The sequence below is a fragment of the Protopterus annectens genome, chromosome 6.part0 (assembly GCF_019279795.1).
Source record: "Protopterus annectens isolate FY-2018-M chromosome 6.part0, PAN1.0, whole genome shotgun sequence".
NCBI lineage: Eukaryota > Metazoa > Chordata > Ceratodontiformes > Protopteridae > Protopterus > Protopterus annectens.
The window spans coordinates 1,962,321,748-1,962,338,179 of record NC_056737.1 but is presented as its reverse complement, the minus strand read 5'-3'; positions in this window follow the sequence as shown (position 1 = coordinate 1,962,338,179).

The window sequence follows — 16,432 nt, the reverse complement described above, 5'->3', positions numbered from 1 at the left end:
TTATGCCTTCTCCACACTTCTTCCCTTCTCGTATGATCACTTTCCTTATCTTCTTTCTGTTTTTTGGCACATTAAGTTGCTGCCCGATTTTTATCCACTTATGGTTTGATTTTCATTCCTGCTTGACACAGATATGTTTTTGCTAATCTAAGCAGGGACATCAGCTTAAACTTGTTCTCTTCAGGTTTTAAAACGTTCGCAATGTTTGGGTCTTGTGAAGTCAGCAGACATGTATACAGTCCTATGACTGCAGATTTGTACATGTAATCAATTTTGAGAAGGCCCATACCTTCTTCAGGACGGGGAATATATAATCTTGGTAAATACTGGTTCTAATAATTTGATGAGCGTGAAACATTTTTCTTGTTTTACTGTCCACCTGATCCAATACCTTTTGGGGCCAATCACCCCCAAAACTAAGTTAGAATAGGAAAGCAAATTGGTTTCTAGCTTGACCTTTGTTCCTAGATGTCAAGGTTGGTTTGACTATTAATTTTAGTCTTCTAAAATATTCCTTACTAAGTTTTACTTGAATTTGTTCAGGTTTTATTGTTGATCCTCCATCAATTCCCAAACACTTATACACTCTCTCTTGCTCAAGTTCTTTTATATCACATTCCTGTCCCAGACTGGCATTTTCTTGGTGCTGCAGCGTTCGTGTTTTAAAGGTTGCTTTTGCACATTTATCAAGACCAAATGGCTTTCTTATATCATCTGAGAATATTTTGGTCACTTAACACTTGTGCTTTTAGTCACCTGATGAACTATACAGTTTTAAATCATCCACAAAAAGAAAATGAGAAATCTTTACACTACGTTGTTTTCTGGGAGCCAAACTATAGCCATGACCTAATCTATTAAGTAGACAGCTTAATGGGTTAAGGGAAAGACAAAACAGCAGCGGTGACAGTCACCCTGGTATATCCTCATTTTAATCTTTATCCCTGGGATAATAATTTGTCCTTTACCATAGCTTAGCTGTAAACTGGTTTGCCACTATTTCAAGATCACTGTAATGTAATCGATCATTGCAGGGTATATCTTACACATTTGTAAGCACTCTTATCCATGAATGGGGGATGCTGTCTAGTGCTTTTTTTTGCAGTTTATCCATGCCCTACTTAGATTTTTTTCCCTTTTTACAGTTCTCCATTATGACTTTATTTAACAACAAAGGATCCTTTGTCCCATACGACTTCCTCTTGTTACCCTTTTGTTCTAGTCCCATGATTGAGTTTTCTTTTAAATAACTATAAACTCTATTGGAATCAATTCCACTTCATAGGTAATACATCACTGGAAGTCAAGTTACTGGTCTATAATTTTTAGGATAGCTTGCAGCTTCACTCTTAAGGAGTATTGTTTTTCCTGTTAACCAGGTTGGTGTCTGAGATGCGTATATAAATAATTCTTACTCATGGCTAAATCTTCATGCAAAGATGTTAATACTTCTAGGTAGAAGTTAGGTTCATGCATCTGGGCCTGGGGTTTTCCAATTAGGAGTTTTTCTCAATTTTGTTTCAATTTCTCTGGCCATTACTTCATCCCATCTCATATCCTGTGCATTAGAACTTCTTATTCTTTCTTTTACTTCTTCTGTCTTTTCAGTATCTTTATGTTCCACAGGATCTTCATAGATATTTCTCCAAAATGTAACTTTCTTTTTTTGATGGAATTTCCATTTCTTTTTTTGATGGGATTTATATTCCTTTTGCCTTGTTTCCCAATTCTTTGTAAAATATTTTTTGGGTCATCAATAAATTACTTATTTTGTACTTTTCCTTTATCTGCATATCTTCTAGTTTTTTTCCACCTGTGCTGATATCTTTAGCTCATTTCCAATAGTATACGCTACATCCTGATCTATTCTGGTATTGCACATTGCTTTTATCACACCGGTCTTTCAAAGTACTTTTGTTCATCTGTTCCCTCTTTTATACTCTTCCAACAGTGACACTTCTGGTCTTGATTGCTTTATAGTTTTCTCTATTCGATACTTCCATGATGGCATTTGATTTCTCCCATTCCTTCCCCATACTGTACTGTGTTTCTTTGCCAAGACTGTTATTAATTTAGCTGCACAGTAATGTATCCTATTTACTTCTGTTATATCAAGCAAGTTTCTATAAACCGTTCTGATTTCTTTGTTCATTTGTTTTATCAAACATCTAGCATTTTGGGTCTTAGTGACTTTCTGCAGTCTCTTTCATTGATCTCAACATGTCTATCTCTATCAAACATGAAAACTCTTTCCTTATTCATTTTCTCCTAAACTGAGGGCACACTCTTTGTTCTCCATTTCCTGTGGGTATTCCACAAAGTTCCAAGGCATCTTCCTGTGCCATATTCTCCTCAGATTCATTCTGTGTCATCCCCTGCTCTTTCACATGGTAACTCACTAATCTATCACTTCACAACATTGACTGTGTCAGAGTTGCTACAGTTTTCTGTTCTTTCCCTTGTGCAACTCCAACTAAACTTTTATACTGGTTTCCTACTGAAGGCGCCAAAGTATCTTCATATTGCAAATGATCAGATGTTTCCTGCTCCACTGGTTTCTCTCTAATTTGGGATTTCAAATTCTGATCTCATCCATTTTAAATCTCTCCAAGTCTTTTGGGTTTCTAAAACCATAATGGGAATGGACCCCATTCCTAAGTCAAAGTATGATTAAATTTCATGAAATTAGTATTGTTTCAATCTTTGATATTAGCCAGAGGTGCTCTTTGCAGTACCCGCAATGTGCCCAGTAATGACTCCTCCTGCAATTCATATGAAGTCACATTTGTTGGTAACATATCTAAATATGATTGCAGATTATAAGACCTGTTGCTCCTACTACTACTGGAACTGTCTGGGTATCTTTCTTTCACATTTTTTCCATTTCTCCTTGCAAATTCTGACATTTTATGACTTTGTCTCTCTCTGTACACAAGACACTGTAGTCACTGGGTGTAGAGATTTCAACAATCAATGCTACTCTCTTCATGGGCCACTATAACTGGCTTTTCTCATCTGTCATTTCAACTGTTGGTAATGGGTGATCCCACGTGATGTATACTTCATCATTTTCTATGATGCATTGTGGCTCATGTTTCCAGTGTTTTTCAGCTACTTCAATATTATGTTTGCACAATCCTCAGTGCAACAGTCTTGTCACATTATGCTTTTCAGTATTCAGTCCCTCTGCCATTAGTATGCAACAGCCAGCAACAAGGTGTGCAAATGTTTCCAATTCTGTTTTACAAAACCTACATTTGTCTGTTTCTCTCGCATGTTGAACAGACTTTGTAAACCAACTATATCAGGCCACAATATATTAACCTTTCATCTTTTGCTTTGAATTCGCCTCTCCTTAACCATTCCTGTGTTTGATCCTGATCAACAGGAGGTTGTTCCAACAGTTTTCTATACTTTATATTTATGTATTTTCTACATTTCTTGCCTTCTCAGATGATCCTTCACCTTATATTCTTTTTGTTTTTTGGCACATTCAGTTGCTGCATGATTTTTATCTACTTCTGGATTGATTTCCATTCCCGCTTGATGCCGATATGCTTCTACTAGACTAAGCAGGGAAGTCATCTTAGATTTATTCTCATCATGTTTCATAACTTTCACTATGTTTGGGTCTTGTGAGGTCAGCAGATATGTATGCAGTCCCATGATTGCAGATCTATACAGGTGATCAATTTCAAGGAGGCCCATACCGCCTTTGGACCAGGGAATATATAATCTTGGTATCCAGTGATTATTATAAATCATTTGACGAGTATGAAGCATCCTTCCTGTTTTCCTGACTAATCTATCCAACACCTTTTGGGGGCAGTCACTCCAAAACTGTAAATTAGGTCAGAAAGAACAAATTGGTTTATAGCTCGAACTTTGTTCCTAGATGTAAACACTGTTTTCAGGATTAAAGTCTTCTAAAATATTCTTTACTGAGTTTATTCGCATTTGTGTATGTTGTATTGCTGATCCTTCAACAGTTCCTAAGTATTTATACACTCCCTCTTGCTCAAGTTCTTTTATATCACATTCTTGTCCCAAACTGATGTTTTCTTGGTGCTGCAGCTTTTGCACATTTATCAAAACAAAATGACATTCTTATATCATCTGAAAAAGTGTTGACAAATTGCAGTTGCGCTTTCAGTTCCTCATCTGATGAGCTATACAGTTTTAAATAATCTACAAAGAGAAGATGAGAAGTCTTTACATTTCCTGCCTTCTGGGAGCCAAATTATTGCCATGGTCTAATCTGTTAAGCAGACAGCTTCATGGGTTAAGGGCAAGGCAAAAGAGCAACGGTGACAGTCACCCTGGAATATAATGCTTTGAATTTCTATCCCTGGAATAATAATTTGCCCTTTATCATGGCTTAACTGAAAAGTGGTTTGCCACTGTTTCATGGTCACTGTGATGTAGTTTCAGTATAGGGTATATCTTACATATTAAGGACTCTTTATCCATGAATGCGGGATACTGTCAAATGCTTTTCTCTAGTCTATCTATGCCATACCTAGATTCTTCCCCTTTTTACAATTCTCAGTTATGACTTTAACAAATGAACCTTTGTTACATATTACTTTTTATTACCCTTCTGCTCTATTGCCATAATTGAGTTTTCTTCTAAATGACAAACTCTGTCGGCATCACTTCCAGTGTATAGTTTATATGTCGTTGGAAAGCAAGTTATTGGTCTATAGTTTTTAGGGTAGCTTGCAGGTTTGCTCTTAAGTAGGAGCATTATTTTTTCCTTTTGCTAGCCAGGCTGGTGAATGTTCAGGGTGTGCATATAAATAGTTCTTACTCATGGCTAAATCATCGTGCAAAGATGTTATTACTTTTAGTCAGAAGTTAGGTACTGCATCTGGGCCTTGGGTTTTTCCAATAAGAGGCTTTTCTTAACTTTGTTTCAGTCTCTCTGGCCATTACATCATCCTATTTCATATCCTGTACATTTGAACTTCTTATTCTTTCTTTAAATTCTTCTATCCATTTAGCATCTTTGTTAAGTTCTACAGGATCTTCATAAATATTTCTCCAAAATGCATTTCCTTCTTTATTTGGCGGTCTTTCAATTCCTTTTACCTTGCTTCCCAGTTCTTTATAAAACTTTCTTTGGGCAATCAATAAATTGCTTATTTTGTACTTCTCCTTTATATTTATCTGTGTATGTTTTTCTGTCTGTGTTGACATTTTTAGTTTGTTTGCGAAAGTGCACAATAAATCCTGTGAGTATTTTTGCTGCTCTGTTCCCTCTTCTAACAGTGACACTTCTTGTCTTAACTGCTTTATAGCTCTCTCTATTTGATACTTCCATGATGGCATTCGATTTCTCCCAGTCCTTTTGCTTAGTAACCTGTGTTCTTTGTGGTAGGACTTTATCTGTTAATAATTTGGCTGCATAGTAGTGTATCCTATTTACTACTTTTATATTGCATGAATCTCTGCTGACAGTCCTAATTACTGTGTTCATTTGTTTTATCAACGTTCTAACTTTTTGGGTTTTATTGACCTGCTGCACTCTGTTTCTTTTGCTTATCTTAACATGTCTGTACATCTCTATTAAATCAAGCAACACCACTCAGATAATTTTCTTCTAAACTGAGAACACACTCTTCGTTCTCCATTTCCTGTGGGCATCTATAGAGAGTTCCAGAGCATCTTCCTGTGACACATTCAAGTTCCGCCCTGTGTCATCCATTGCTCTTGCATATGGGAACTCACTGGCCCATCACTCCACGACACTGACTGCGTCAGAGTTATCACAGTTTCCCTGTTCTTTCCCTTGCTGTATAGCTCCAACTGAATGTTTGTACTGGTTTCCTATGGGAGGCTCCAAAGTATCTTCATATGTCAACTGATTATAGATGCTTCCCACTCCACTGGTTTCTCCTTAATTTGAGTGTTCATTGCTCTATCATGTTGGGTTGTTATCCAAGTTAAATTTTCTACACTAAATCCTTCACTTTGCGGTAATCCATAACCTCAGTTTCTATTTTTTTTAACTTAACTTCTCTATTACGAATCCTCTTTTCTACTTTTCCTCTTAGTCTTATTTTTTGTATCGTAAAATTTTCCATATCAGGATATCTTTGCCTGTATTTCTCTTCAAATATCTTTGGTTCTGTTCTTTTTGCATTGATTAGTTTTACTTTCTCCTTTGCATAAATATTGCACCATATTAAATCTCCTTTTCTTTCCCATGTCCATATTTCTTCTTCAAATGTCTCCTGCACATCTTGTTTCTCCTTACTTTGGGGACTAGTTTTTCCATCATTCCGTGATATAACCTGTGTTAGACTTTCTACACTGAATCCTTTACTTGGCAAATATCCCATAACTTCAGTTTCTATATATTTTTTTAACTTCTATTTAACTAATCTTCTGTTCTACATTCCCTCTGTGATCTTATGTTTTTTTATTCTGCAATTCTCCATATCTGGATGTCTTTGCTTGCATCTCTCTTCAAATATCTTTGGGGCTGCCTTTTTTGTGTCAATTAATTTGGCTTTCTCCTTTGCATAAATATTGCACAATATCAGATCTCGCTATCATTCCCATGTCCATATTTGTTTTTTTATACCTTCAAACGCCTCTAAACTTTGTTCCTTAAATTTTCACACTTCATCAGTCACTTCTTTTTCCAAAAGGCAAAATGTTTCTTTGTCTACGTAGTGTTTTTCATGGATCTGTTGCATTAATGAACAAAAATTTTTATTTGAAGCTTCTGAAAGTTTTTCTTGTGGAAGTATTTTTCCTTCCTCTAATTTCTCTCAACCTTTTTGTATATCTTTTGTCTGGAAATTCTGGGCTTCTTCCATAATTGTAACAATGCATAATTTCTTTATCCTCAATAGTCCACTCTGTCATCTGCATGGCTCTTTTTTGGCCTATCAGTTTTTGTGGGATGCTACTTCCTTCTACAACAGGAGAGCCATCCACCCCCTGGGCCTTGCCTAGCCCCATTGCAAGAATATTTCCGTGTCTTGAGAACACTACACATTTTTTCCAGTCTTGGTACCAGTGCACCTCTCAGGATTGTGGACTTTTTTTCCTGGAACTTGTGTACCCAGCTATCTTCTTTATTTTTAACCTAATTCTGTCCATTATATATGCTATATAAAATATGATCTATATCAGTGTCATATTGGTGAGATTTTATTTAAAAAAAAAATAAAACAAAACAGGATCCCCCTCATAAAGGTACTCACCAATACTGGAGGAAGAATTCAGTTCCAGCAATACTTCCATCCTTTTGCTGATTTTATCATCTCTCCATTCAGAGAGATTCATCCTTTTTTAATTTCTCTATATCTTTTGGGTTTCCAATGCCATGATGGGAATGGACCCCATTCCTAAGTCAAAGTATGATGAAAGTTCATGAAATTAGTATTGTTTCAATCTTTGATGTCAGCCAGAAGTTCACTTAGCAGTACCTGAAATGTGCCCAGTAATGACTCCCCCTGCAATTTGTTTGGAGTTATATGTATTGGTAACATATAAACATACGACTGTAGAATTTTTTTTTTATTTTTTTAGACCCACTGCTCGTACTATTATTGGAATTGTCTGGGTATCTTTCTTCCACATAGTTGTCATTTCTGCCCTGAAAAACCTAATATTTTCTGACTCTGTTTCTCTGTATGCAAGACACTGTAGTTGCTGGATGAAGCCATTTCAATGATCAATGCTACTTTTGTCTTCTTTTCATGGACCACTATATCGGGTTTTCTCGTATCTATCTTTTGCACGGTTAGTAATGGGTGATCCCATGTGATGTAGACTTCATCATTTTCTGTGATGCTTTGTGGCTCATGTTTCCAGTGTTTTTCAGATATGTCAATATTATAAATGTTTGCACAATCCCCAGTGCAACCAGTCTTGCCACATTATTATGCCTTTCAGTATACAAGTCCTTCTCCCATTAGTATGTCTCAACCAGGAACAAGGTGTGCAACCTTTTCCAATTCTGTTTTACAAAACCTACATTTGTCTTTCTCCCACATGTTCAATGGAATTTGTAAACCAACATGTATGTAGTCCACTATCTTGGGCCACTAATATTAACATTTCACCCTTTGGTTTGAATTCACTTCTCCTTAACCATTCCTGCATTTGATCCTGATAAACATGAGGATACTTGCAACTATATTTATGCATTTTTCACATTTCTTTTCTTCTCATCTGATCCTTCACCTTATATTCTTTTTGTTTTTTGGCACATTTAGTTGCTGCATGATTTTTATCTACTTCTGGTTTGATTTCCATTCCCTCTTGATGCCGATATGCTTCTGCTAGACTAAGAAGGGAAGTCATCTTAGATGTATTCTCGTTATGTTTCAAAACTTTCACTATGTTTGGGTTTTTTGAGATCAGCAGACATGTATGCTGTCCCACAATTTCAGATCTATACATGTAATCAGTTTCAAGGATGTCCATACCTCCTTCAGAACAGTGAATATATAAATCCTGGTATGCAATGATTTTTATAAATCATTTGATGAGCATGAAGCATCCTCCTCGTTTTCCTGTCTAATCTATCAAACACCTTTTGGGGCCAATCACTCCAAAACTGTAACATTTTCCATACGGGGATGTCTTTGCTTGTATTTCTTTTCAGATATCTTTGGTGCTACTCTTTTTGCATTTATTGGTTTTGCTTTTTCCTTTGCATAAATATTGCACCATATTAAATCTCCTTTTCTTTCCCATGTCCATATTTCTTCAGATGTCTCCTACTCCTCTTGTTTCTCCTTACTTTGGGGACTAGTTGTTCACTCATGCTGTGATATGACTCGTGTTAGACTTTCTACACGAAATCCTTCACTTCACAAATATTCCATAAGTTCAGTTTCTATATTTTTTTTTTTTTTTTTAACTTCTACTTGACTAATCTTCTGTTCTACATTCCCTCATTGTGATCTTATTTTTTTTTTCATTGTTAAATTTTCCATATTTGGAAGCCTTTGCCTATATTTTTCTTCAAATAAGTTTGGGGCTGCCTTTTTGTGCTGATTAATTTGGCTTTCTCTTTTGCATAAATATTGCACCATATCAGATATCGCTTTCTTTCCCATATCCATATTTCTTTTTTATAATCTTCAAATTTTGTTCTTCTTGGTCTATACAGCGTTTTTCGTGAATCTCTTGTATTAATGAACACAAATTTTTATTTGAAGCTTCTAACAGTTTTTCTTGTGGAAGTATTTTTCTTTCCTGTAATTTCTCTCAATCTTTTTGTATATCTTTTATCTGGAATTTTTTTTTTTGCATAATACTAACAATACATAATTTCTTTATTATCCTCCATAGTCCACTCTATCTTCTGTATTGCTCCTTTTTGGCCCATCAGTTTTTGTGATTTTTGTGGACTGTTACTTCCTCTTCCAATGAGGGTGGGATCACCCCTCCCTGGGCCTAGACTAGCCCAACTGTAGGAATATTTCCATATCTTGAGGATTCTACATGGTCATGTTTTCTAGTCTTGGTACCAAAGCGCCTCCCAGGACTTGCCACTTTTATCCTGGGACTTGTTAACCCAGCTATCTCCTTTATTTTTTAACCTACTTCTGTCCAGGATACATGCTATATAAAATACAGTCTATATGTCAGTGTTGTCTTGGTGAGGTTTGTGAAAAACAAGGTCCACCTTGTGAAGCTACTCACCAAGACTTGAGGATGAATTTCCAGCAATACTTCTCTTCTTTTGCTGAGTTTATCATCTCACCCTTTTTTTTAATTTCTCCAAAACTTTTGGATTTTTAATACCATGATGAGAATGGACTCCATTCCTAAGTCAAAGTATGAAGAAAGTGCATGAAATTATTACTGTTTCAATCTTTGATGTCAACCAGAAGTGCTTTCAGCAGCACCCGCAATGTGCCCAGTAAGGACTCCTGTAATACGTAAGGAGTCACATGTATTGGCAACTTATCTAAATACGATTGCAATTCTTTTTTACAAGACCCATTGCTCTTGCTACTATTGGAACTGTCTGGGTATCTTTCTTCCACACTCCTCTCATTTCTGGCTGCAAATCCTGATATTTGTTTTTGTTTCTCTCTGCACGCAACATACTGTAATCACTGGGTGAAGCAATTTCAATAACTGTTACTTTTCTCTTCTTTTCATGGACCACTATATCTGGTTTTCTCACATCTGTCTTTTGAACTGTTGGTAATGGGTGATCCCATGTGTAGACTTCATTATTTTCTATGATACTTTGTGGCTCATGTTTCTATGGTTTTTCAGCTACTTCAGTATTATGTCTGTACAATCCCCAGTGCAACAGTCTTGCCACATTATTATGCCTTTCAGTATACAGTCCATCTGTCATTAGTATATCACAACCACCAATATGGTTGTAACTGTTAACAATTCTGTTTTACAAAACCCATATTTGTCTGTTTCTCCCACATGTTCAATGGACTTTGTAAACCAATGTGTATGTAATTCATTATCTTGGGCTGCCAATATTAACCTTTCATCATTCGGTTTTAATCCGTCTCTCCTTAACCATTCCTGCATTCGATCCTGATAAACATAAGGTTGTTACAGGAGGTTTCTATACTTATAACTATATTTATGCAATTTCCACATTTCTTACCTTCACATATGATCCTTTACCTTACATTCTTTTTTTGTTTTTGGCACATTCTGCTGCTGCCTGATTTTTATTTACTTCTGATTTAAATTTCCATTCCCGCTTAACACCAAAATGCTTCTGCTAGACTAAGCAGGGAAGTCATCTTAGATTTATTCTCCTCATGTTTCAAAACTTTAATTATGTTTGGGTCGTGTGAGGTCAGCCGATACATATGCAGTCCCACAATCACAGATCTATACATGTAATCAATTTCAAGGAGGCCTACACCTCCTTCAGAATGGGGAATGTATATTCTTGGTATGCACTGATTTTTATAAATCATTTGATGCGCATGAAGCATCCTTCTTGTTTTCCTGTCTAATCTGTCCAACACCTTTTGGGGCCAGTCATTCACTCCAAAACTGTAAGTTAGGACAGGAAGAGCAAATTGGTTTATAGCTTGAGCTTTGTTCCTAGATGTCAACACTGTTTTCAGGATTAATTTAAGTCTTCTAAAATATTCCTTATTGAATTTTATTCTCATTTGTTCATGTTTTACTGTTAATCCATCAGTTTCCAAATATTTATACACTCCCTCTTGCTCAAGTTCTTTTATATCACATTCTTGTCCCAAACTGATGTTTTCTTGGTGCTGCAGCTTTCTTGCTTTAAAGGTAGCTTTTGGACATTTTTCAAGACCAAATGACATTGACATCATCCGAAAAAGTTTTGACTACTTGCAGTTGTGGTTTCAGTTCCTCATCTGATGAGCTATACAGTTTTAAATCGACAAAGAGAAGATGAGAAGCCCTTACACATTGTTGCTTTCTGGGAGCCAAATTATAGCTATGCTCTAATCTGTTAAGCAAACAGCTTAATGGGTTATGGGCAAGACAAAAGGGCAGCAGTGACACTTTGGGGTTTATCCCTGGAATAATAATTTGCCCTTTATTGTGGCTCAACTGCAAAGTGGTTTGCACTGTCTCATGGTTGCTGTGATGTACTTGAGCAGTGTATGGTGTATCTTATAGATTTGTAAGCACTCTTATTCACAAATGTGGGATATTATACTGTCAGATGCTTTTCTGTAGTCTACCCATGACATACTTAGATTATTCCTCTTTTTACAGTTCTGAACTATGACTTTGATGTTGAGAGATGAGAATGATATGCCTAGAAACCCATGCCTACTTTCAGGTTATGCAGCCACATTATGCATTTTGGCTTCTACAAACTGCAGCAGTAGTGTGACCTAACATTGCTTTAAAATGGAAAGGCACTGGAAGTATTGAACACCTTAGGAATGTACAACTTGGTAAATAAAGTATTGTGAGCTGTTATGGCTGACTAGCCTGAACTCCATTCTGCATACCTCAGTGAATTGCAATATCTTGAAAAATTCAAGGAGGAATGGCTAAAAACTGAAGATACATTTAGAACAATAGACTAAATTTCTGAACTTTGTTTTTTTTTTTTTTTTTTTTTTTATATATAGACTATTCCCTGTAATTACCAAATCAGAATGTTAAAGAATTGCATGAAGTCTAGTCTACTGTGATCTTGGTTATTAGTATACATTTACTTCTCAACAGCGTCATCTACTCTGCAAACTATATTCATTTGGAGTGAATAACTTGTTCTTAACATGACTTTAGTAACCTTTGTTTAATAATAGTTTGTTAAATTTCATGTAGCATGCTCTGAATTTTTGAATGCTGGTTTGTTCTGCATGACCTCTCTCTAGTTTAGGGAGTTCCTATATTTCTTATTTTCAATAAGAAGTTACATTTGGTTATATATAAAAAGTTTCCAAGACTTTAACTGAAGGACTAATAAAAAGACAATTAGTTGGTGGTTTCTGAGACTGTTTTCAATACTCTTCAAATGAGTTTGACTCTGAATCCATTGTAAGGTGGAGGTGTAGCCATTATGTACTCAGAGCTCTTTACCTTATCACCCCTAACCAACCTGTCCCCCTCTTCACCCTGCTAAGCTTATCATTGCTAATTGTAAACTAAACCACAAAACCCTTACTATAGCCGCTATATATAGCCCATCTGGAGACAACATACACTTACTAGAACGGATTCTTCACTGGATGGATGACACTATACCAAACTAAACTATCATTCTAGGTGACATTAATATTAACTGGCTTGCCCTCACCTCAGACTCCTTCCCCCAACATACACCTATATGGCTATACTCAGCTTATCTGCTCTTCCACCTTCGTTACAAACCTAGTTCCACACTTGACTGGATTCTTGTCTCCCATACAAACCTCTATCACCACCAAGAATCCCTGCCAGACTCTATTAGCGATCACTCTCCTGTGCATGTCCAAAGATTCTCTCCCCATCGCAGTTGACCTTATAAATTTAAAGAATGCAGTAAGTTAACCAACTTCAGCCCAGAGACTTTCAATACCCATGTCTCTACTTTATTGACATAAGCAAACTTGTGCCTACTTCCACCCTACCTCTCCTACAACACCAGTACTACATAACTCCCTTTTCTCACCAAGTCCCATCCCTACTAGCTACATTAAAATTCTTTTTCTCAAACTTAAACCATGTTCCCCATCAACTGACAACTTGCCATCACACTTCCTCAAGGCTGCTGCCAACTCTATGGCATACCCAGTCTCCATCCTCATTAACCGCTCAATCTGTGAATCGACTGCCCCAGCTCTCTGGAAGAAATTCCACACCATACCTATCCACACAGGTGGAAACTCTGTTGAACTCTCTAATTACTGCCCAATTGCTATACTCTCCACTTTCCAAAATTCTCAAGCATTGTGTCCATAAACAAATATTGTCTTATCTCATGCTTGAAAACCTCATCACCCCTACCCAGCATGGCTTCTGCCCCATCACAGCACCACTACTGCTCATTTCCTATACTAACTCCATCTCCCTAACCAGAGACAACAAACTAGCGTCCTGCCTCTTCTTATAGCTCTCCAAAACCTTTGACACCATCTCCCACTCCATCCTCTTTTCTAAACTTTCTCAACTAAACCTCTCCCTTGCAACTATCTCCTGGTTTACAAGCTACCTCAGACAGCAATCTCCCTTTCTCCCCATAAAAATGGGTATCCCACAAGGCTCAATTTTATGCCCCCCTCCTTTTTAACATTTTTACTAACCAGCTCCACACATCCTATCCTCAGTCATCCCTCATAAAAGTATGTGGATGACTCCACTTTCATCACCATTGCTGACAACCCCTCTGACCTACTCTCTTACTCAAACCTCTCTTAACCTCACTGAAACTTGGCTTACTAACAAACTCATACTAAACCCAAAAAAAGACTAAACTCCTCCTATTCCTACCAAAATCTGTCTATCTTCTTAAATTCTTATTCACTACCTCTTCGCTTATCATAATCTCACCTGAAACCCGCACAAAGCTCCATGGTGTAATCATTGATGAAAAACTTAAATTCAACCTCCATGTGCACAACTGTATAAAGAAAATCCACCAAAAGCTCATCCTACTTTATAGAAACCAATGGTTCCTCACCCCTAACTCCAGAATTTCACTTTCCCAAGCTTATAGTCTCCCCAACCTCTTGTACTGCTCTCAAATCCTCTAACTTATAGTCCTCTCTAGTATCCAAACTTGAAACTACATACAACAAAGTAGCCAGATTTGCAGTTAACATGCCACCAAAATCACACCACTGTCTTGCTATCCAAACTCTTTCTTGGTTGGAATTTCCTAACCAACTCATATTTACTCAACTTCTCACCATCAACACTATCCTAAATAAGCCCTCCTCCTGCCCTAGCATATACTCTCTAGTCTCCCTCTATAACCCACCTCGCTCTCTCAGAAGCTCAGACCAATGCCTCCTACAGATGCATAAACCTAAAAAATAACTAGGACAAAGCCTACATTGCTATCTTTCTGCTATATCATGGAATAAACTTCCCATGGCTCTCAGAAATATCTCCAATGCACATGAATTCAAGTCATCTCTCAGAAATTACCTGTGCAGCACCAGCAGATGTCACTGTAACCACCCCACCTAAACTCCTTCCCTCCCTCCTTCCCCTCTTATTCTCCTCCCTCAAATTGTTCACTGCTATCGCCTTTCACACAATATTCACGATACTGATTATGTAAGTGAAGACTAAACAAAAGTTACGTACAATAGAAGGTATATACAAAAGATGGAACAGATGATCAAAATGCAGTGCAAGAAGTGATGTTAGTGATTAAGAACAACAAGTAAGAAATGTTACTAATTTATTCCAATAGATGTCTAGTGGTAGATATTTTGATAATGCTTTTATTGCTCTTAACAGAACCACCCTCTGTAACCACTCCTTTGCTCCAAATAACCTGATTTTATATATAAATAATGAATGTTTTTAATACTTTTCATTATACTCAGATAGGATCACTTGTGTGTTTCAATAAAGGACATTTCATTTTTTAACTCAACTGTGGACTACCTACTATTTTATAGTGTGTATTTTACGGTTAGATTTTTATTAGTGAACTAGGTACAAAACATATTTCAAGGAGCGAACCTCACACCCTCCATACTGTGAAGTTTCTGCTTGGACAAATTTAAGAAAAGGATACAGTAGTCCCCGATAGCAGTTTGTAACAATACGAGCATAGAAACTGTGGTACATAAGCTAACAAATGTATGATATGTTTGGGCAAAGAAATGGTAAACAAAAAAATGTTGATTTAATTTCCTGTACTTCATAGAAAACTGGACATAGTGCTACTGCATGTTTGTAACAATACGAGCATAGAAACTGTGGTACATAAGCTAACAAATGTATGATATGTTTGGGCAAAGAAATGGTAAACAAAAAAATGTTGATTTAATTTCCTGTACTTCATAGAAAACTGGACATAGTGCTACTGCATGTGGACAAAGATAAAGCACTGCCCAGCTGTTGCAAGGACTGAGACATGTTAAGTATTTTAATTGGTTGCATCGTGCATTCAGTGAAGCTTGATGCACACACCTCTAGCCCTCTGACTCAGGCCATTAACACATCTCTGATCACAGACTCATTACATAATATCTGGAAAAGAGTAATTAGCACTCTGCTCACTAAGCCTGAATCAGGATGTCCTAACACTAATGTGTCTATCTGACTTCTATCTTCACTTTCCAGTGGCCAGGGAAGAGACTCTCTTCATTAAGAAGCCTCCTGGAAACCATGTAGTTTTTGTAGGAAGAAAAATGGGTTTCAGTAGCTACCACACTACACAATCAGACTAATGGATTCATCATTTACCACAGTCTCAAACACCTTTGACTTGATTTCCAATCAGCTGGTTTTGGAAGAGCTGTGTATATAAGGTTTAGACATAAAAAGTGTACACTGGTTTTTGGAGCTATCTGCACTTTATGGCATCTACAGGCCAGTCAAAAGTTCATTCACTACCTGTTATAGTTGTACAATAGTGCCCCAAGTCCTAGGTCTCCTGCTTTTTTATAGTCTGTTAGTTTTATCACCTTCCTAATATATATATCCTCCTCTGTGTAGATCTGGCCATATAAAGCTCTGGCAATGCTAATTCTATAACCAACAAACTGCTATCAAAGGTCTGATAAGTGTGTATGACTCTTATTTGAAGCAGATGGTGTGCGAATTTCATTAAAAGAAAGCATGCAGTACTTTTTTGGTACCCCCAAGAGGTAATGTATGTATACATTCTGATAGTATACAAAAATTAATGTTTTAAGAAATCAATATAATTTACTATATTTCTCATTTTGCTGTTGTATTGGCTTTTTAGCATATTTTTGTAGAAAGTTCATGACAGAAAAGGGACTTTGAAGTACAGCCCATGTATCTGCCA